At 43.9% G+C, this 22,615-nt stretch overlaps 1 protein-coding gene and 1 pseudogene across 2 annotated transcripts in view; one reads left to right on the forward strand and one right to left on the reverse strand.

The window, feature by feature from the left end:
- The window catches only part of LRSAM1 (leucine rich repeat and sterile alpha motif containing 1), a 1,377,704-nt gene that overhangs the window by 856,008 nt on the left and 499,081 nt on the right, over window positions 1-22,615 (reverse strand). The window lies entirely within an intron of this gene.
- On the forward strand, window positions 152-22,441 carry LOC115471725 (annotated as a pseudogene).

Here is a 22,615-nt window from a genome sequence, read left to right on the forward strand (position 1 = left end):
AAGTCCCTTGAGGAGCTATATTTAATAAAAGGAAAGTTTAATATTCTCAAGTTCAATGATATAGCTCCATTTTCTAAGTTCTCCAGCTTACAATGAACAACATTGGCATTCTGTAATAACTTACATTCCGCCTCTTTAACTTGGGATAAAGATGTTTCATGATTTTTCATATTTGACTCCTGAAGGACTAGTCAAGATTGAAGCAATTGATTCTATCATTGAGGAGTTCGACTTTGTATTGGAGACAAAAGTAAAACAAACCTTATGCAGGGATTCCATTGCCAACCATAAGGGGAAAGGGAAATGGGACTTGGACTCCAATATTACCTTAGCTGGTCTCTTCAACAGCTGCAGGGTTGCTTCAGGGATAGGTGGCATTTCAACCCCCTTCAGGTGTTGCCTCTAGCCTGATCAAATTCTGCCCAGCTTCCGAAGGGGTAACTAAGAGGCTCTGATTTTCAGGAGAAACTCCCTCTTGAAGCGTCGTAGTAACATGGGAAGAGCCCTCCTTACCTCGTCTAGAGACCCCGACTTCCGAGGGCTCGACGGGCGTTCCTCCCATGCTTTTCGCTTCTAGAGCCTGATTCTCTGGACTCCGCGGGCTAAGTGAAACCTCGCTTTCCTGACCGGGACTCCTCTACGTGCCGGTCGAAGGAGCATCCCTGAGTGCAGTTGGCATTGCATATGCTGTACTCGGTAACTGACGAAGAGAAGAGTCCGTAGAAGTTAAGGAGGAACCTCCTCTAATCTTTCCCTTTGGCATTATTAATTCAATAAATAATACTTAAAGGAAAAAGGAATCTCCAGAGCTCAGCACAGCACCTCTGGTCTCGGCGCCATCTTGGTCAGTCCCCCATGTATCTGCTTTTCAAAAAGTTTTGGACAAATTCCTGGAGGAAAGTCCACAGTCTGCTTGGGAAGAAACTGCTTGCCCTGTGATTTGTAGTATGGAGCGACGATTTGGATTTCTGCCAGGTACTTGTGACCTGGCTTGGCCACTGTTTGGAAAACAGGATACTGGGCTTGATGGACCACTGGTCTGACCCAGTATGCTCTTAGCAACTCTGCATAACAGAGTGTACTTAAAAATGATCATCTGAGGAGCCCCACTTGTTGTGAACAAACTACAAACTCTCTCATGCTACAGTCTCATGGGAATAGTTCCATCTGCATAGACTTTAATGTGAGCACCTCCTATTACTACACCCTTATGAAGGGCTTGTTTTGATATGTACCGGGGCACCTATAAGTTTGCACAGGGGTCCTTAATAAGCAAAGAGAGAGGTTCTATCATAACTCCTTTGCAGCACTAGTGAAAAGGAAATGTCTCACCAAATCATTTGTGTTGGAGGAAGTTGAAGGGAAGGAGGAAAAAAAAAGGTGGCAGAGATAGCGTGTCAAATATCCGAGTGGGTGCCCACCTGGACAGCAGTGACCATCAAATGGTTTGGTTTGATATTACAGCTAAAGTGGAGAGCAGCCACTCAAAACTCAAAGTTCTGGATTTCAAGCGTGCTGACTTTAGTAAAATGGGGGAATACCTGAGGAAGGAGATGATGGGCTGGGAGGAAATACGAGAAGTGGAAGGACAGTGGTCCAGCCTGAAAGAAGCTATAAATAGGGCCACGAACCTTTATGTAAGGAAAGAAAATAAAAGCAAGAGAAAAAGGAAACCGATATGGTTCTCCAAGCAAGTGGCTGAGAAAATAAAGGCTAAAGAGTTGGCGTTCCAGAAATACAAAAAAACTCAAGAAAAGGAACACGAGGAGGAATACCGGATGAAACTGAAAGAAGCCAAGAGAGAGATACGTCTGGCGAAAGCGCAAGTGGAAGAACAAATGGCTAGAAATGTAAGAAGGGGTGGCAAAAATTTCTTCAGGTATATTAGTGAAAGGAGAATGACTAAAAAGGGAATTGTGAGACTAAAGGATACTGCGAAACGCTATGTGGATAATGATGAAGAAAAAGCAAATTTGCTAAATAGATACTTTTGTTCTGTTTTCACAGAAGAAAATCCTGGAGAAGGACCGCGATGGACTGCAAAAAGTACAAATGAGATTGAAGTGGATAGAGCACCGTTCACGGAAGAGAGTGTGTATGAACAGCTCGAAAAGCTAAAGGTGGACAAAGCCATGGGACCGGATGGGATCCACCCCAGGATATTGAGGGAGCTCAGAGAGGTTCTGGCAGGTCCTCTTAAAGATTTAATATATCCTTGGAGACGGAAGAGGTTCCGAGGGATTGGAGAACGGCGGAGGTGGTCCCTCTTCACAAGAGTGGTGATAGGGAAGAAGCTGGAAACTACAGGCCGGTAAGCCTCACTTCAATTATTGGAAAAGTAATGGAAGCGATGCTGAAGGAAAGGATAGTGAATTTCCTGGAAGCCAATAAGTTGCAAGATCCGAGACAACATGGTTTTACCAAAGGGAAATCGTGCCAAACGAATCTCATTGAGTTCTTTGATTGGGTGACAGGAGAATTGAATCAGGGACGAACTATGGACGTAATCTACTCAGATTTTAGCAAAGCTTCTGACACGGTTCCCCACAGGAGGCTGTTAAATAAACTGGATGGGCTGAAGATAGGACCCGAAGTGGTGAACTGGATTAGGAACTGGTTGACGGACAGAAACCAGAGGGTGGTGGTAAATGGAATTCGCTCAGAGGGAAAGGTGAGCAGTGGTGTGCCTAAGGATCGGTGCTGGGACCGATTCTGTTCAATATATTTGTGAGTGACATTGCCGAAGCGTTAGAAGGTAAAGTTTGACTATTTGCAGATGATACTAAGATCTGTAACAGAGTGGACACCCGGGAGGGAGTGGAAAACATGAAAAAGGATCTGAGGAAGCTAGAAGAATGGTCTAAGGTTTGGCAATTAAAATTCAATGCGAAGAAATGCAAAGTGATGCACTTAGGGAATAGAAATCCTCGGGAGACGTATGTGTTAGGCGGGGAGAATCTGATAGGTACGGACGAGGATAGGGATCTTGGGGTGATAGTATCTGAGGATCTGAAGGCGACGAAACAGTGTGACAAGGCGGTGGCCATAGCTAGAAGGTTGTTAGGCTGTATACAGAGAGGTGTGACCAGCAGAAGAAAGGAGGTGTTGATGCCCCTGTATAAGTCGTTGGTGAGGCCCCACCTAGAATATTGTGTTCAGTTTTGGAGGCCGTACCTTGCAAAGGATGTAAAAAGAATTGAAGCGGTGCAAAGAAAAGCTACGAGAATGGTAAAGGATTTACGTTACAAGACGTTTGAGGAGAGACTTGATGACCGGAACATGTAAACTCTGGAAGAAAGGAGAAACAGGGGTGATATGATACAGACGTTCAAATATTTGAAAGGTATTAATCCGCAAACGAACCTTTTCCGGAGGTGCAAAGGCAGTAGAACGAGAGGACATGAAATGAGATTGAAGGGGGGCAGACTCAAGAAAAATGTCAGGAAGTATTTTTTCACGGAGAGAGTAGTAGATGCTTGGAATGCCCTCCCGCGGGAGGTGGTGGAAATGAAAACGGTAACAGAATTCAAACACGCGTGGGATAAACATAAAGGAATCCTGTTCAGAAGGAATGGATCTTAAGGAGCTTAGCCGAGATTGGGTGGCAGAGCCGGTGGCGGGAGGCGGGGATAGTGCTGGGCAGACTTACATGGTCTGTGCCCTGAAAAGGACAGGTACAAATCAAGGTAAGATATACACAAAAAGTAGCACATATGAGTTTATCTTGTTGGGCAGACTGGATGGACCATGCAGGTCTTTTTCTGCCGTCATTTACTATGTTACTATAGAGGTCCCAGAAGAAGCGGATGCTCCTTCTGTTAGGAGATTTCATGATTAGTTGAACAGATCTGCAGGCAGAAGCAGTGCAATACAAAATGATACTATCTGGGATCCATGGTTAGGAGAAAAACAAATTGCATTCTTAGGTTTCCTGCAACAGAAGATGGCAGCTTAATATTGTTGTTCATTTGGGGAAAATAACCTGGTTTGCAAAATAACAATGATACTATTGAAATTAGGTTGAAGAAATTAGGGAATGGTCTTAGGCAACTATTGGGCTGGTAGTCATCTCAGACATGTGTATGGAAAAAGGGGGCAAATAAGATATATCATGATAGCAACATGGCTGAAAAACTAGTGGCTAGAGGAGGGGGTTAGATTCATCTAGAAGGATGAAAGATTAAACTGGGAGGATGGTCAACATATCCAGAACTAGATGAGGATTCTAGGTCCCATACTAGCAAGGATTTAAACTCCACTGTGTAAAAAAAAATACTAAGCTTGTTTTCTGCATAACTCTGTGAAAACGACCAATTTCAATACAATTTGGCATATATCATCTTGAATAAATTTACAATAAGCCTACACTCATGCCAGACACCTCACCTAAACAATATCCCTTCACTAGCTGATTCTTCAACTGTCACAATGTTTTCTTCATAGCAAATTGATCAGGCCCTGCCACCTCCTGACTGACAACCAGTTGAGCCCATTTCTTGCAATTTCTTAATATGTTTTCTGGAAACTTTTGCACCAGTCTATGAGAACCATTGCCTTTCTCCAGATACAATTTTATTTTATTTTTTAATAAGGATCAGATCCTCCTGACTGAAAACCATGGTAAGTTTATATTTAAAGCAAAATGGTACCTGTGAGTATCATGATGATAATCGCTAGGTCGTGGCGATATTGTTTAGGTGAGGTGGCCGGCATGATTGTAGGCTTATTGCAAATGTATTCAGGATGATATAACTCAAATGTTATTGAAACTGGTCAAGCTTTTATAATTTTTTTTCTTTTTTTTTTAAACAGTGCAGATTAGATAGGACTGCATGAAATTTGGCTAAATCTAGCTGCCACTCCCAAACAAATGAGATGTGAAGAAACACATGAAACAAAAAGTCCCAAAGTGTACCATTGTTCATTGTTTGAGTAATATAATCCAAAACCTGGAAATCCTGATGGCAGAGGCCGATCTGGACATTGTTGCTGTCTCTAAGATACTTATGAGTCCCATGACTCATATAGCCATATCTACTATAATAAAAAGCACCTCCAACGTTCTGAAGCTGACTCCGTGGCTTCAGTGAGGGGTTCGTAAGGTTCGTAACCGTGTCACATCTCTCTCTGCCCTCGCGTCAAAACGTGATGACGTCAAGGGCGGGTAATCAGAAGGCAGGACTGAGGGAACGAACTCACCTCCGTTCTGAAGTTGACTCCATGGACGGCCAGGGCTTTCAATAACGCTGCCGCTTCGACGGAGCTAATCTGGGGACACAGTACAATCGCTGGGTGGCTGGAGGGGGGGGGGGGGCAGGGGACAGAAGAGAATCGCAGGGTGGCTGGAGGGGAGGCAGGGCACACAGGACAATCGCTGGTTGGCTGGAGGGGGGGCAGGGGATACAGGAAAATCGCTGGGTGGTTGGCGGGGAGACAGGAGAATAGCTGGGTGGCTGAAGGGGGGGCAGGGGAGAGAGGAGAATCGCTGCATGGCTCGAGGGGGGCAGGGGATACAAGAGAATCGCTGGGTGGCTGGAGAGGGGTAGCGGAGAGAGGACAATCACACACACTCTCTCTCAAACACACTCTCGCACCCAGTCTCACTCTCTCTCTGTCACACACTCACACGGTGCTGCCAACCACGCAGAGGGAGGGAGAGGAGGGGGGCCTGAGACAACAGGGGAGGGGAACGAAGAGGGGGGAGTGGGAGGGGGTCCTCAGACCAGAGGGGGAGGGTGGAGGTATCTCTGTCACACGCGCACTCTCTCACACACACTCTCTCACAGTCGGTGTCTTTCTCTCACTCTCACACAGTCTCTCACACTATGTCTCACACTGTATCACATTCACTCTCTCTGTGCCACACAGTCACTCTCACACACTCTCAGTCTCACAGAGAGTCTGTGTATCACACACTCTCTCACACTCTGTCTCACACACACTCTATCACACACAGTGTATCTGTGTGAAACACACACTCTCTCTCTCACAGTCACTGTTTCTCACATACGCACTCGCACACACTCTCATTCAAACACACACACTCTCATTCTCACACACACACTCTCTCTCTCACACTCGCACCGAGACTCATTCTCTCTCTGTCACACACAGACACTCGCACACTCACTCTCTCTCTCACACAGTCACTCTCACACACACTCTCTCTCTCACACAGTCACTCTCACACACACTCTCTCAAACATACACACTCCAAGGAAAACGTTGCTAGCGCCCATTTCATTTGTGTCAGAAACGGGCCTTATTTACACTAGTAAGGTTATAAAGACATAGTAGATAGAAAAGAAGAAGGCAATTCTATAACTGGATGCCTAGAAGGAGCTTGTTCTATAAAGAAACAGAAATAAATACATGCCTATGTTAGGCATGATCACTTACACCAGCCATAAAACTGGCACAAACATATGTGCCTAAATGCTGGAGATACATGCATGCAAGTTCCACCTGTGCACTGCCCAAACTCCACCAATATGTACACCCACCTGTAAAATACTCACTATAATAAGATATGCGCATATTTACAGAACAGTGTATAGGTGGAATTTTGGCATTTATATACATAAGTGAACACATATGACACTTATTTTATTATTCTGATGTGTGTAATCGATATTTAACTGTCAGTGTGCACTCTATAGAATTGCCATGCCCCTGCAAAAAAAAAAAAACCCCTAAACAAAACAGTACACCATCTGCTAGAACAACAGGAATTTACTGGAGGAAGTGAGCTCTCTGTTGTCTGTCACTACTAATACCTTTAGGGAAAAGTTTTGTCATAATGAGCAACTTGTGCAGCACAAAGGGGGAAAGAAGCCTTGTCTTAGGCCACGATGCAAAAAGCTTACAGTGCTAGGAACGTCCGATTTTGACAGGTTCAATCCAGTTTAGCTTGCATGTTATTTAGTGAGTAATGCACAAAGGGGTTCTATGTGGTTTTTACCATTCGCAGTAGCAGCCAATGAGAATCATATGCAAATGTATTGCAATGAGTTGAATAGTATTAAAACAAGCATTCTAAATGATGCACAGCTGTTTCTGAGTAATGCACAGGAAGAAGCACCTAACTTTAATGAACAACGTTTTATGGAGTTGTCATAGCATGACAGTGGTTTCTAGGCAGAGCAGTCTGCTGTCATATTTAAAATAGTATTTATATGTGCATGTGTCCCACACATAACAGCACTGTGAAGAATTTGTCTTGGAACAAAAAAACATGATGTGGAGTTGCACCACAGCACCCACAGTATGAAAAAAAAAAAAAAAGCTACACACAGCTTTCATACACACACATATAAACAATAAACCTCCCGGGGCATGAAAGTTGGCGTGGAACCCCACAAAAAGAAACTTTCACGCCCCAGGTGGTTTATTGCTTATATGTGTGTGTATGAAAGCAGTGTGTATCAGTGGAAAGCTGTGCAGGCGTGTCCATAGCACTCGATGTTCTGGGCATGCACATAGCATCGACACATAGCGAATGACTATTCTACACATGCGCTGTTTAGTGGGTGCCTATTCTACACATGCGCTGGCGCTTTCCCCACCGAGCTGCTTGCTGTGATTGCGAGCAGCTCATTTGCATAAGATTTCCTTTGAGTATCGCTCGCAGGGCTGGCGCAACCCAGTAAGCGGGATAAGCATGGCAGGGGGTGCCGACCTCTGCAGGGCACCACAAACCGTGCTTACCGCCACCATTCACCGTTCACAGTTCTAGTTTCAGCTCCAGCCGCAGCCCCCAGGGCCCCACCTGCCTGCCCTCAGCTCCTGCAACAGCCCCCTTTTTGTTCCTGCTGCCCTGCATTTAAATCTTTTACCTCAAAGTCAAAGCAGCAGCGGCGGCAGAAGTAAAAGAAGCAAGCTCACCTCAAACCTTCCTTTTCTCTCAGTGTCCCGCCTTCCTCTGATGTAATTTCCTGTTTTCACGAGGGCGTGACACTGTGATGGAAGGGAAGGCTCGAGGTGAGCCTGTTTCTTTCACTGCTGCCACCGCTGCTGCTTTGACTTTGAGGTAAAAGATTTAAATGCAAGGCAGCAGGAACAAAAAGGGGGCTGTCGTGGGAAAAGAGGGCAGACAGGCAGGGGGCTGGGGTCAGAACCGGAACTAGCAGCAGCTAAGAAGGGGGCTAAGGCTAAAACTAGGGGGCTTCAAAGGGGACAGGTGGGGGCTGGGGTGAATCACTGGACATGGATGGGTGGAGAGGATAGGGGGCAAAGGAGAATCACTGGACATGGACGGGAGAGAAGAATTGCTGGACATAGGTAGATGGAGGGGAGGGGAGAGAAGAATTGCTGGACATAGATGGAGGGACGGACAGAAGAGAGAGGAGAGTTGCTGGACATGGATGGATGGAGGGGAGGGAGGAGAGTTGCTGGACATGGATGGATGGAGGGGATGGTAGGGAAGAGAGGAGAATCGCTAGACGGATGAATGGAGGGGAGGGCAGGGGAGAGAGGAGAATCGCTGGACATGAATGGAGGGGAGGGCAGGAGAGAGAGGAGAATCGCTGGACATGAATGGAGGGGAGGGCAAGAGAGAGAGGAGAATCGCTGGACATGGATGGAGGGAAGGGCAAGAGAGAGAGGAGAATCGCTGGACATGGATGGAGGGAAGGGCAAGAGAGAGAGGAGAATTGCTGGACATGGATGGAGGGGAGGGCAGGAGAAAGAGGAGAATCGCTGGACATGGATGGAGGGGAGGGCAGGAGAGAGAGGAGAATCGCTGGACATGGATGGAGGGGAGAGCAGGAGAGAGAGGAGAATTGCTGGACATGGATGGAGGGGAGGGCAGGAGAGAGAGGAGAATCGCTGGACATGGTTGGAGGGAAGGGCAGGAGAGAGAGGAGAATCGCTGGACATGGATGGAGGGGAGGGAAGACAGAGGAAAAAGATGCATATGGATGGAAGGGAGGGGAGAAAGGAGAAATGCTCGACATGGATGAGGGGAGACAGGAGAAATGCTTGACATGGGTGGAGGGGAGGAGAGAGGAGGAATGCTCGACATGGGTGGAGGGGAGGTGAGAGGAGAAATGCTCGACATGGGTGAAGGGGAGGTGAGAGGAGAAATGATGGACATAGATGGAGGGAACGGAAGACAGAGGAATGAGATGCACATGGATGGAGGGGAGAGAGGAGAAATGCTGGACATGGATGGAGGGGAGGGAAGAGAGAAGGAGATGCACATGGATGGAGGGGAGGGAAGAAAGAGGAAGGAGATGGAGATGAGGGAAAGGAAAGAGGAGAAAACTGCACATAGTTGGAGAAAATAGGCAAAAGCTGGATCCGCTCTATAGCCCCTCCAGTCAAGTCCTTGGACGACTCAGCTTTTACTTATGGATGTAGGGCAAAAAATGAAGATGAAAGGAGGAAAGGAAAGAAATAAATGGAAAGGAAGCCCTGGAAATGGAGAAAGGAGAACAGATAGAGAGCAGCAGAATCAGAGAATGGGACCAACATGATCAAAAAAACCAAAGTCACCAGACAAGAGAGGTAGAAAAAAATCATTTTATTTTTATTTTAGTGTTTGGAATATGTCCAATTTGAGAATTTATGTCTGCTGTCTTATTTTGCACTGTATAGGAAGAAACGTGTTTCTTTCTGTTTTTCTGGTATTACTCTGCATGCATGCAGAGTCTAGCTTCTTAGGATTTCAGGGTAATTTTTGAAGAATTTGAAGAGGGGGCATCTCTGTTCTGCATGTGTGAACACAAGGCCAAGTGTCTGAATAAGGATCAGTTTGTTAGGTTCTGATATTTTGATAACATATTGTGTTTCAGATTTCGCATGACTTTCTCCTAATTCCTGGTCTGTGTGCTAAGTTGGTTTGTGACATTTTGTGTATACTGGAGCTGTACCAGCTTACAGAAATTATTTATAATGAAAATAAATCACAAGTTATTTTTCTTCTCCTATACTGGTGTAATATTTTCAATGACGCTTGTACCTATAGGACTCAAGGACTTTTAAAGTAATAAGGTAAAGAGGTAAAGATAGTCCCCTATATGCAAGTACCAAGTTTATGATGACTTATGGGGACTGCCACGTGTGATGGTTTCTTGGCAGACTATTAGTGGGGTGGTTTGCCATTGTATCCCCCAGTTATCTTTGCCTCCCAGTTAAAGTAAGGTATTCATTTACCAATTAAATGTGGATGGGAAGCTGAGTTGGCTACAGGCTGGTTACCTGATAGAAATCCCAGTGCAGCATTCATGCTCAGGTAATGAGATTCAAGCCAATTGCCCCATGGGGCCTCATTTTAATGTCATATGACAGTTAATAAATGTGGCCCTTCCTACAGCATGACAGATCCCTTCACCCCTAATACAAAACAGCAGGAGAGACATTTTAAAGGCCAAGCTTATTATGCAGACTAAGATTTCGGCTCATTCTTTTCACTAGGTTTATTTACTTATAACCTGCTTATATATTTAAGCAGTGTACAAAGTTACATATATGAAGATAAAAACACAAATCTAAAATCAACTTTCAATAAAATATCATAAATCAAATATTCACACACAGAGAAACACAATATCTATAATACAATATTCATAAAACTATCTATGTTTAAACGATTTTTATTGGTACTGCAGCAGCATAAACAATGTCATACAGGCCTATGCATATAACATACATCAAACCGCGATGTAACTATACAACAAGTTGCTAACATATAACATTGTAGAATTTGATATTTCAACATTTTTATTATTTTCCATCGGTTGTACCTATCCTCCCCCCGCCCTCCCCCATACCCCTCTTCTACGCCCCCCCCCCCCCGACCTGGATAAATTATTCAATAATAGCCAGTGGAGTTCACCCTGCATTTAAAAGTAAACTGTGACCTCTGTGGCTTAGGCTTCGCACATAAGGGCCCCAAATAGCCAAAAATGTGACTCTCTTTTTCTTTGAGAACCAGGCTTCTCCAGCCTCCAAGCTGATGTAACTGGTTTCTCCAATGCCAGTATGCTGGAGGATCCTTGACCGTCCAATATTGTAAGATGCATTTCCTGGCCAATAAACTCATCTTACAAAACAGTAAAGTTTCAAATCGATTCTGATCTCTAAATGACCCTGGAGTATCTAAGAGCAGTTGTTCAGCTGTCCCTAGAATCCGAAGCCCCAGCCGCTCCTCCCAAAAGCCTCGGACCTGTGTCCAAAACCTTTTCAAGGTTGGGCAGCTCCAAAACATATGCAGCATTGTACCAGGGTTCTTTCCACATCAACGCTAGATCAGCAGTAAGAAACTCAATAGACATAATAGACTGGATCACCACAGAGAATCTAGACCTTCTATTCATCACGGAAACTTGGTTCCACGGCCCAACAGACCCCGCCATCATAGAAATATGCCCACCAGAATACAGAATCATCCACTGGGCAAGAAATGGAAAAAGAGGGGGCGGAATAGCCATAATTTACCACGGGAGGTGGTGGAAATGAAAACTGTAACAGAATTCAAACATGCGTGGGATAAACATAAAGGAAACCTGTTCAGAAGAAATGGATCCTAAGGAGCTTAGCTGAGATTAGGTGGCAGAGCCGGTGGCGGGGATGATGCTGGGCAGACTTATACGGTCTGTGCCAGAGCCAGTGGTGGGAGGCGAGGCTGGTGGTTGGGAGGCAGGGATAGTGCTGGGCAGACTTATACGGTCTGTGCCCTGAAAAGGACAGGTACAAATCAAGGTAAGGTATACACAAAAGTAGCACATATGAGTTTATCTTGTTGTGCAGACTGGATGGACCGTGCAGGTCTTTTTCTGCCGTCATCTATGTTACTATGTTACCAGGGCAGTGTCCGTGATTTTGAGGGTTTAGTGGGTAAGCTGGCCGGAGCGGAGATTTCAACAACCGCTCCTGGTTATGGCGTCACGTGATCTCTCATAAAACTAGCTAATCATAACAATGTGAGCAGGAGCTGGAGACACTACAATGGGAGAAAGAGGCAGAGCACTTTAAAACCTGGGAGGAGCAGGAGGATAACTTCCACCTGCAGCAGGCCAGGTTGAGGTCCAAGATACGAATTTGGGATGGTTGGGCAAAGCCCATTGATTTGCTAGCTAAATACATCAGTGTGGAGGATGATGATTTGGCTGTGGAAATGCATGAACCATATTCAAATCTATATGGAATTGGAGCAGGGCAAGAATGTGGACTTCTGGAGGGATATGACCACCATCACAGAAGAGGAAATTGCTAAACTTTGCAAGCTGCAGAGCTCTGGAAAAGGACCAGGAGAGAGGCGAGAAGGAGTCAATGCTTCAGTCAGCTCAGATGTGCAGTCTGTCTTCAAAGGGAAGACTTACATTCAGCTGCTGGTTATCTATCAAGGTATCGAGAACAAGATCCGAGCTGAAGGCCCCTACCTAGATATTGAGTACTGGGAAAGCCTATTGCAGCAGCTCAAACCTTACATGGCCAGGGTGAGGCTGCGCGAGAGGCACCAAGACGTCATACATCAGAAGCTGTACAAGTTGAAGGAAGAGCAAGGAACCACTTTTCCCCATCATCAAGAAGGAACCACAATCCCCCCCAATCTGGTCTGAACCAGAGGAGAGCACAGAGGAACAGCCTGGTCCATCAATAGCCAGAGCCTTGAAGGAGACAGAGAAAGAGCCTGAGCAAAAGGAAGGAGGGGAGGCTGTGCTGATGGAGAAAGACCTTATTCAGAAGAGCCTGGGTGACTATGACGTGGGGAAGAACAGCCCCAGGTTGCTGACCACCCAGGAGTTGTCCTCTGATGCCCATGTGGTGGACTTTGAAGAGGATCTTCAGAGGCTGCTCTTGTGCAGATAGCAACTGCAGGTCACAGGCGATGCCATTGAAGTGCTGAAATGTACTATATATTAATTGCTTTTGCAATCAAAAACAATCATCACAAGTGTACAAAATTGGATCTTCAGAGGTAGACTTCCACTTAAGCCACTGGCTTTGAAAATAATGGAAGTAGGTGTAACACCTTATCTCTTCAGCAATCCAAAATGATTTTCTTAACTTTTTTTCATATTTTTATATTTTCTTTTACTTTATATTCTTCTTGCAGTTTTCTTTTCACTCAATATTTATAAACATTTCTAGAGCATGTAAGCTGATAAAATGATAAGTTGATATCCGCTTAAGTACAAGGGTCTTGGACCATAGAAATGCATGCAGTTAACCAGAGCGTGCACTTAACCGTTGTGACCCAAAGAAGCTTGACATCTGATAAACATATGTACAGTACTGTTTATTATTATATGTACAGTATACATTCTCAGTTAACTCACATTAGGCTGGCTTGAAGTAATCAGTTATAGTCCTCTGTACACTCTTGGGTCTGTGAGTTCCATAGACTACGTCTGCCAGACGGTAAAAACTGTCATAGCACTGACATCCAGTGGCCTCCAGATAGGCCCGCACAGTGTTAAGACTCTCCAGCGCTCTTGCAAAAGTGACAGGAGGAGGTTGTTGAATTTCGTCAGCATGTGCCTCACTGCTCATTTCCTCATTTGTTCCATCATCAGCTGTTGTTGCCTGCATGTAGGCGCATATCTCGAAATCAGTGCTGTCTTCAGCTGTTTGTAGATTGTAATCAACAGCTACAAAACGATGGAACTTCTCTTCAGTAACACCGGCTGTGAGTCAAAAACCTCTTCATCTGACGCGTTTGCAACAGCTGCATCTGTTTCATCCCTCTCCACATCCTTAACAAAGCTTGCCCGCTTGTAGCAGTTCACAATTATTGCCTGTGAAACATGATTCCAGGCTTCTTTCTGCATATGTAGGGAATCCAACAGTGATAGATTACGAGCCAGTTCAACAGCACGTTTATCCTTCCCAGTCTGGTCTTCCATAACACTCATCAGATGACGTAGCACAAGAGCCCGATAATGTTGTTTGAAATTGGCTATTATGCCCTGATCCATAGGTTGGATCAGAGAGGTAAGTGTTTGGTGGCAGGAAGACCACCTTGACGTTAGACAGTCTGACATCATCCCTGTGTGCAGCACAGTTATCACAAAGCAACAAAATCTGACGCTTTTGTGCCCGCATTCTAGTGTCTAACTTCTTTAGCTACTGCTTCCAAATTTCCCCAGTCATCCACGAATTTGCGTTAGCCTCGTATGACACAGGAAGTCGCTTAACTTTCTTGAAGCAATGGGGCTGTTTGCTCTTTCCAATGATGAGGGGTTCCAACTTCTCACTCCCATCCATATTGCAGCAAAGGAGGATTGTCAGTCGGTCCTTCGATGTTTTACCTCCAGGAGTTTCGGCATGTTTGAATGCAAGTGTTCCATCAGGAATCGCTCGACAGTAGAGACCATTTTTGTCAGCACTGAAAATGTCACGAGGTGTAATCTCGTTCAAGATGGTAGGAAGAACTGAAACAACCCAATTTCAGCACCAAAGTCATCAGCGTCTTGTTTCTCACCATGCTGCTTCTTGAAGTTTACGCTGTTTCTCTCCTTCCATCTTTCCAACCATCCAACAGCGGCTTTGAATTCAGTCAGTCCAAGACTTTCTGCTACCTAGTTAGCTTTCTGAATAAGCAGTGGACCACTGACAGGAAACTGTCTGCTCCTGACTCGAGAAAACCACCGAAGAGCATCTTCTACCTCCTCAGCTTTTCCCGCCCGTTTTGCTAGTGTTTTGCTAGTCTTCCAGAAGCTGGTCTTTCTGCTTCAAGACACGTGAAATTTGACTGGGATTGACACCATATTCTTTAGCAATAGATGCTTCCCTTTGTTTGTTTTCTAATTTTTTAAGAACTTCTATTCGTTCAGCCAGTGTTAAAGTCTTACAGTTCCGCCACGACGACGACCCCGGTGTACACCCTAACAACATTCTTTCGCTTATTCTGCCTGTGGCAGTTAAATAGGCAGTAAATTTGAAATCTCGTTGGTTGTCACACATCAATCGACTTACATATTCCTTTTTTTTTAATCATCTTTTTATTGGTTATAAATTCACATTACAAATCATCAATTCAGGCTAACAGAGCCAACTAACCATTCAATATATAAACCACAGCCCAACCCCCCCCTCCCTCCTAGTATCTCAGACATATATAGTTATAGTTCCAGTGCAGTAGACCCATTGGTTTCTATATATTAACTTGTCAGACCCCGCCATTCTACATAGGAGGACCAAATTTTAATAAATCTCATCATTCCCCCTCGCTTCAGGGCTGTGAGTTTGTCCATTAAACAGCAATTGTCCACTTTAGCCAGCACTTGATCCACGGTGGGTATCACCTGTTGTTTCCAATATTTGGCAATTAAAGTCCTGGCTGCTGTGACAATATAGGCTAAAAGTCTATAACAGGATCCCCGGCCCTCTTTGGCCGAAAAGTTCAATAGACATAAACCCGGATCAAGCTCTATCTCAGATCTCAACCCATTCTGTAGTCTGTTCTGTAAGTCCTTCCAGAACTGTTGTATCACCGGGCATTCCCACCACACGTACCAGAATGAGCCCTCTGCTCCGCATTTACGCCAGCAAGCTGCCGATCCATTTTTAAAGATGCGGGCCAGCCGAGTAGGGGTCAGGTACCACTGATACAGCATTTTATATCCATTTTCCAGCAAAGGGATAGCCACTGAGAATGTCAGTAATCTTTTGAATAACCTTTTCCTAACCCCTAGTTCATATGTAGTGCCCAGTAGAGCCCCCCATTTATTTATGCATTTATCCAATGGCTGAGTCTTATGTAATAAAGCTCTATAGCTAATTCCAGCTCCGTGGACTCTAGGGACAGATCGTCTCTTGCTTTCTTCTGAATAAAATCTCTGATCTGCATATAGAAAAACCTATCCCTGTCCCCTAATCAAAACTCCTCTTTTAATGTGTTGAACGAATGAAAATTCCCATCTTCCCATATTTGCCCCAGCAAGCGTAGGGAGGTCGCCAACCACTGTCCGTATGCTCTTTCTATCCGGCCAGGCGTAAAATCCGATGCATAAATAATAGGTGTAGTTAAATGATATTTGCGCCCTGGGAACCAGGCTGCTCTACATCGTGCCCACTCTCCCAGAGCCACCCTCATCTGACCCCTCAGTCCCGAGAGAAGGCCTCTCAGTAGCGGTAATGGAAGCCATGCTACAGCCCTTAATGGCACTCCCTTCAAACCCCACTGTGCTGCATAAGTCCATAATTTAGTCGGGTCTCTCTGGACAGTGGATAGTATTTGGAATAGGGCAGCTTTATAATATAAGCTAAAGTTGGGTACCCCCATGCCCCATCTTTCCTAAGCTGAAATAAGATATTACGTGTCACTCGAGGGGGCCTTTTATGCCAGATAAAAGCGAACATTTTCTTGTTAAGTGTATCAAAAAAGGTATGCGGTATGGCAACTGGTACAGCCATGAATAGGTACAACAGCTTGAGAAGCAATGTCATCTTTACTGCTGCTATCCTACCCATCCATGACATGTGCAGCCCTCCCCATCTCTCTAACTCTTGCCAGAGCTTTCGTAGTTTAGGGATAACATTTTCCCGAAATAGATCCTCCGTATCTGGTGTCAGATTCACCCCCAGATATCTAATATACCTCGAGGACCACTGAAAGGGGAAGGAGGATTGTAATTTCTCACTCCTGCTGTTTTTGTTGGCTATCGGTTAGATGCCAGATATTGGTGCGGATATCTAGAATGCTGCAGTAGATGCTCATATCGGGACAGCAAATGTGTCTCTTGTATAAATAAGACATCTGCATCCACCCGCATCGCCTCTCGGAATAACCTCTTGCGTTTTAAAGGGGAGTTAAGACCACGTGTATTAAGGGATAAGCAAGTAAGCCCTGTCATGGGGATCTATTTCCGACCACCCTGATATCCGCTCCAAGGGTCGAGTTCTGCCTATCATGCCAGTGTATATTGCTATTTGTTTCCTGAGATACCCCATATCCCTCCCCTAGCCCACCCCCCCACCCCCCATCCTCATCCAACCGATGGGTTAACTTAATCCCACCTCTAATGGTCGAGAACGGTGACTAACCACATGCCAGAGTATGTTCTCAACTTCCCCGTATGTTCATATAACCACAATACTGTTTCCCCCATCTTCCCTCAACATACATGCCCATATATAATCAAACCATACCAGACTTCTATTGTAGATCCCTGCTCAAGTCTCAAGGTCAAGTTATAATATTTTGTGCTGATGGCAGCTTCTTTTCAGATTGCTGTCTGGTAAGGCGTCCCTTGCCTCTCACCACTCGTGTCCAACGCTGTCTCGCCAGCTGTGAATTCGCTTCCATTCTACCCTGGTCCTCCAGATCTTCCATGGGTGGCTCTACCTCTGGCCATGTTGCACGTGCCTCCTCGACGTTAGCAACCCGACTCCATTTTCCTTCTTGATTATATGCCAAAGCAAATGGGTGCTGCCATCTGTAAATAATCCCTTTATCACGCAGATATCTAGTAAAGTTCTTCATCTCCGCTCGCCTTTTTAATGTGGCAGGAGCTAAATCTTGATAAATTTCAATAGGAAAGGAGTCCCACTGCAGCACTTCCATTTTTCGTGCCTTACTGAGGATCACTTCTTTTACCTGGTATTTCGAAAAACAGCAATTATATCCCTGGGCATATTAGCTTTCATCTGCACCAGCACTCTATGTGCTCTGTCCACTTTAATGGTTTCAGGAGCCACCTCTTGCCCTTCTTCAGACAGCAGCATGCTCGCTATTTGTTGTGTGACCCGCTCACAGTTCAAATATTCTGCCTGCTCCGGTATGCCTCTAATGCGCAGGTTTGATCTTCTTCCCCTATTTTCTAGATCTTCCACTTTATCACTTAGCGATCTACAGAAAGCCTGTTGCTCCTTCAGTGTAGTTTCCACGGTATTCAAGGCCTCCTGCTGGGACTCCACATGGTCGTCTAGCTCCTCCACCCGTCTTCCCATTTCTATAATTTTGCCGTGGAGATCTGCTGCTAGAGTCGTGAAATCGTCGCGGATCCCTTTGATATCTGAGCGGATCACCTCAAGCAGTGCCCAGAAATCTTTCGCCGAAAGTTCAACTTCTGCTGTACTTTCATCAGGCGAAACGCCGCGTCCAGCGTTAGTGCTTTTGCCACGCTCTTCTGCAAGCACCATCTTGTCCGCTGTCTGGCCTGGCCGATAGATGAAGTCTTTTAGGGACTTACGGGAACCCGCAATCTCCTTTCTAGCCATCACTGCCCAGCGTAAGTCCTCCAACACACGTATGTTGAGTTTACGCTTTCTATTACCGCAGGAAGCAGTTATATATTATCGTTCTTTGATGCTGGCGTGTGGAGCTGTTCTCTCACACCGCCATTGCTAAGCGTGACATCATCGGCTTACATATTCCATGCGCGCGCTTATGCGGAGTCTTTCCTGCAGAGGAGCGGTCTTGAACCATGCATATAAGCGAATCTAGCACTTCAGTGGTGCACTAAAACGAAGTTTGTCCCCATAGAAATTGATGGTGCCAACAACAGGAACGAAGTGTGGCATGCAGTTAAACAGAGCATGCTCTTACCCGACGTGCACTTAAATGGAGTGCACTGTATTACCTATCTGAACTATAGATGAGGGGTTACTGTGCTGACACGTGTTTCGCCCAAGGCTGTTTCAAGGCATTCCCCTACAAAGCAAAATTAAAGAACAGCAAATATAATTCTTAATAAACAAGCAAAGCCCCCAAAGAATCCAGCATACCTTAATCTTCATGCGGTGTGCAACACAACCTGCTTCTCAATATAAAATGGCTGCTGATTTAAAGTTCCATCCAACCCCAGAACCAATCTAGACTAATGTCACCCACTCAATTTCTTTATTCAGACCGACAGGTTCAACAGAATGTAATTTATAGATCCATTGTTGTTCCTTATAATTAAGTCTATCTTCAAGATTCCCACCCTCCTACCCACCTAGTACCACATCAATAACCCGCCACCGTATCTCAGTAACAGTGTGTCCAGCCTCCAAACAGTGCTGTACCAGTGGGACATCAATAGTCTTTCTTGTGATGCGTGATTTATGTTCCATTCAACATGGTTCTAATTTTTCTTGATGTCCGACCAATATATATTTTATCACATGGAAGTTGTATCAAATATACACAATTGGAAGTATCACAATTTGTATGATTCAAAGATTTAATGCTGATCTGTTTTTATGGATGAGTCCAACTACTTCCTCCAATAGTGAACGAACACCACTGACATGAATTGCATCTGGTATGGGTTAGCCAAAGAGTCTCTGTGTTTACCACCTTTATACCGCAAAAGTTCTCCAATATTATGACCTCTATTAAATGCAACAGTAGGGTGTTCGTGAAAACAATCCTGGAGTTGTAAAACATGCCAATGTCGATGTATAGATTGCATAAGTTGAACAGACATATTAGAGCAGGGTAACACACATACCCACTTATCTTCCTCCACATGACGTTTTTATTGTAAGAGCAAAGATCTTTGAGCAAACTTCACTCTAAAATAAGACTTTCTAATGATGCTTTGAGGATATCCTCATTGTTGAAAACGTTGCGTCAACGCTCTAGCCTGTAACTTAAAATCATCAACATCATGGCAAATTCTTCTTAATCTTAAAAATTGACTCACAGGAAGACTTGCTTTTAACCGATAAAGATGAAAACTGTGAAATCTTAAATAGTTATTCCCATCAACCTCCTTTCGGTATAAAGTGGTAAACAATTTATTTGCTCTTTTTATTAACTTTAGATCCAAAAAAGTAATAACGTTCTTATCATGATGTTCTTCAAATTTTAAATTGGGACCAAACCAGTTAGTCCTCAAACCAGAAGTAATTGAGACAAATCACCAGCTCTGCAAAATCCATTAAAACCTGAGTGGATATACAGGAAGAGGGATCTTGAATATATGATTTAATCTCAAAAGTGTATGGTTTAAGAAATTTATCAATCAACATGGAAAGACGATCAAGCCCTGAATTTTTTGTAGATACAATTGTACGGCCAGGAGGTTGTTGTAAATTCTTATGTATCTTAGAAATAAAACACATAAAAGGTGTCCTAGGATGGTTCTGAATCAAAAAGGAAACTTCTTTTCTAGTGAACATCCCTCTTTCAGTACTACCTCGTACAATCTGTTTGATATGAATTTGAAATTGAGAAGTAGGATCACAATCCGATTTTCTATAAAATGTATCTTGTTTCAGATCATTCTCTGCTTCCTGCAAGTAATGACATCCTAGGACACCTTTTATGTATTTTATTCCTAAGTGCTTGAGCCTCTTTCCACATTGATTGATAAATTTCTTAAACCATACACCTTTGAGATTAAGTTAAGTTTTAATGGATTTTGCAGAACTGGTGATTTGTCACAATTACTTCTGGTTTGAAGACCAATTTTATGTGCAGATACATGGTGTGGCAATGGGTGCCACCCTAGCCCCCTCTGTGGCTACTCTATGCATGGTGCAGTTTGAGGAGGATAAGTTATATAATACTGCACAGTTCCAGAAGACAAGTTTGTGGAAAGGAGGTTGACCGGAATAACTATTTAAGATTTCACAGTTTTCATCCTAATCAGATGAAAACAAGGCTTCCTGTCAGTCAATTTTTAAGATTAAGAAGGTATATCAGAATAAGGTAACACACAATTCAACTTAAGATGTTTTTATTGTAAGAGCCTATGATGATGATGATTTTAAGTTACAGGCTAGAGCAATGACACAACATTTTCAACAATGAGGATATCCTAAAAGCATCATTAGAAAGGCTTATCTTAGAGCAAAGCTTCCTCAAAGATCTTTGCTCTTACAATAAAAACGTCATGTGGAGGAAGATAAGTTGGTATGTGTGTTACCATACTCTGATATACCTGGTCAACTTATGCAATCTATACATCGATACTGGCATGTTTTACAACTCCGGGATTGCTTTCACGAACACCCTACTGTTGCATTTAATAGAGGTTGTAATATTGGAAAACATTTGTGGTATAAAGGTGGTAAACCCCACACAGACACTTTGGCTACCCATACCAGATGCAATTCGTGTCAATGGTGTTCATTCACTATTGAAGGAAGTAGTTAAGACTCATCCACAAAAACAGATCAGCATTAAATCTGTATAAATTGTGATAGTTCCAATAGTGTATATTTGATACAATGTCCATGTGATAAAATATATATTGGTCGGACGTCAAGAAAAATTAAAACCAGGTTGAATGAACATAAATTATGTAGAGTTGTTCACAATCTTTAACAAATGCTCAGAGAATCTCCAGGTTCTGTTAACCGGTGCTCCGTGACTGTTTTTTTAACAGAACCTGGAGATTGTCTGAGCATTTGTTAAAGATTGTGGAGTGGCCTAGTGGTTAGGGTGGTGGACTCTGGTCCTGGGGAACTGAGTTCGATTCTCACTTCAGGCACGGGCAGCTCCTTGTGACTCTGGGCAAGTCACTTAACCCTCCATTACCCCAGGTACAAATAAGTACCTGTATATGTAAGCCGCATTGAGCCTACCATGAGTGGGAAAGCGCGGGGTACAAATGTAACAAAAAAAAAAAAAAAAAAAACTCTACAGCGTGCACATTGAGTCTTTGTTGGATCAAGACCATTGAATTGGATTTAAGTGGATACGTAGTGGTGAGCTCATACAAGAGTTCACACGTTGAGCAAAAGACTTTCTACAGCTGCTCATAAAGAGTTTACACGTTGAGCAAAAGTCTTTCTACAGCATTATGAACAGAATTGCTGCATATCTTTGTATAATAGCTTCTGCACAGTTTTTATACTGGTAATGCTTACATTACTATGTGGTGTGATTTTAGGTTGTGTATGTGGGTTATGAATGAGAATGTGTAAATGTGACTGGATGACAGGATATATAACAATAAGATTATGCTGATATTTTGATATTTAATAAAGATTGAAGTGTTTGATAATTGTTCAACGGTTGCTTTATAAGTTTATATATATATATATATATATATATATATATATATATATATACACACACACACACACACAGAGCGTGAGAGCAAGTGCCAGCATTAAAAGTGGTGAAGACATCTTTGTCCGCAAGACCAAGGAGGGCATGGGCAGGGATGAGGCAAGGTGCAGCAACAAGTACCGACCCAGGAAGTCTCATTTTTTCAACTGGGTCCACACAGGATTTGAGCAGAAAAAAGTATAACCAGACCCACTATGACTTTGATAACCCACCACTGAAAATTGTGCAGGGCTACAAATTTAATATCTTCTATCCAGACCTGATCAACAAGCACTTCATGACAAGTACTTCCTGGAGGTGTGCCAAGATAACAAAGATTTTGTTATTCTGCGCTTCCATGCTGAGCCACCTTACGAGGACATTGCCTTCAAGATCATCACCCATCAGTGGGAGTAGTAGCACTGCCACAGATTCCGTTGCCAGGTCTCCAATGGCATCTTCCAGCTGTGGTTCCATTTCAAACGCTACTGATACAGGATATGAGAGACACAGGTGTTCACTCCCACTGTCTGTCCCAAAATATATAATATTCCTTTTCCCATAATTCCCGCTCTAAGCTCCGTCCCATACCACAAACCTCCCACCCGACCTTTTCCTATTCCTAGTCATGCTCTCAAACTTCTTCATGCCTACTCTAACTAATGCCCTAATTTCTCT

The sequence above is a fragment of the Microcaecilia unicolor genome, chromosome 6 (genome assembly GCF_901765095.1).
Source record: "Microcaecilia unicolor chromosome 6, aMicUni1.1, whole genome shotgun sequence".
NCBI classification, from domain to species: Eukaryota; Metazoa; Chordata; class Amphibia; order Gymnophiona; family Siphonopidae; genus Microcaecilia; species Microcaecilia unicolor.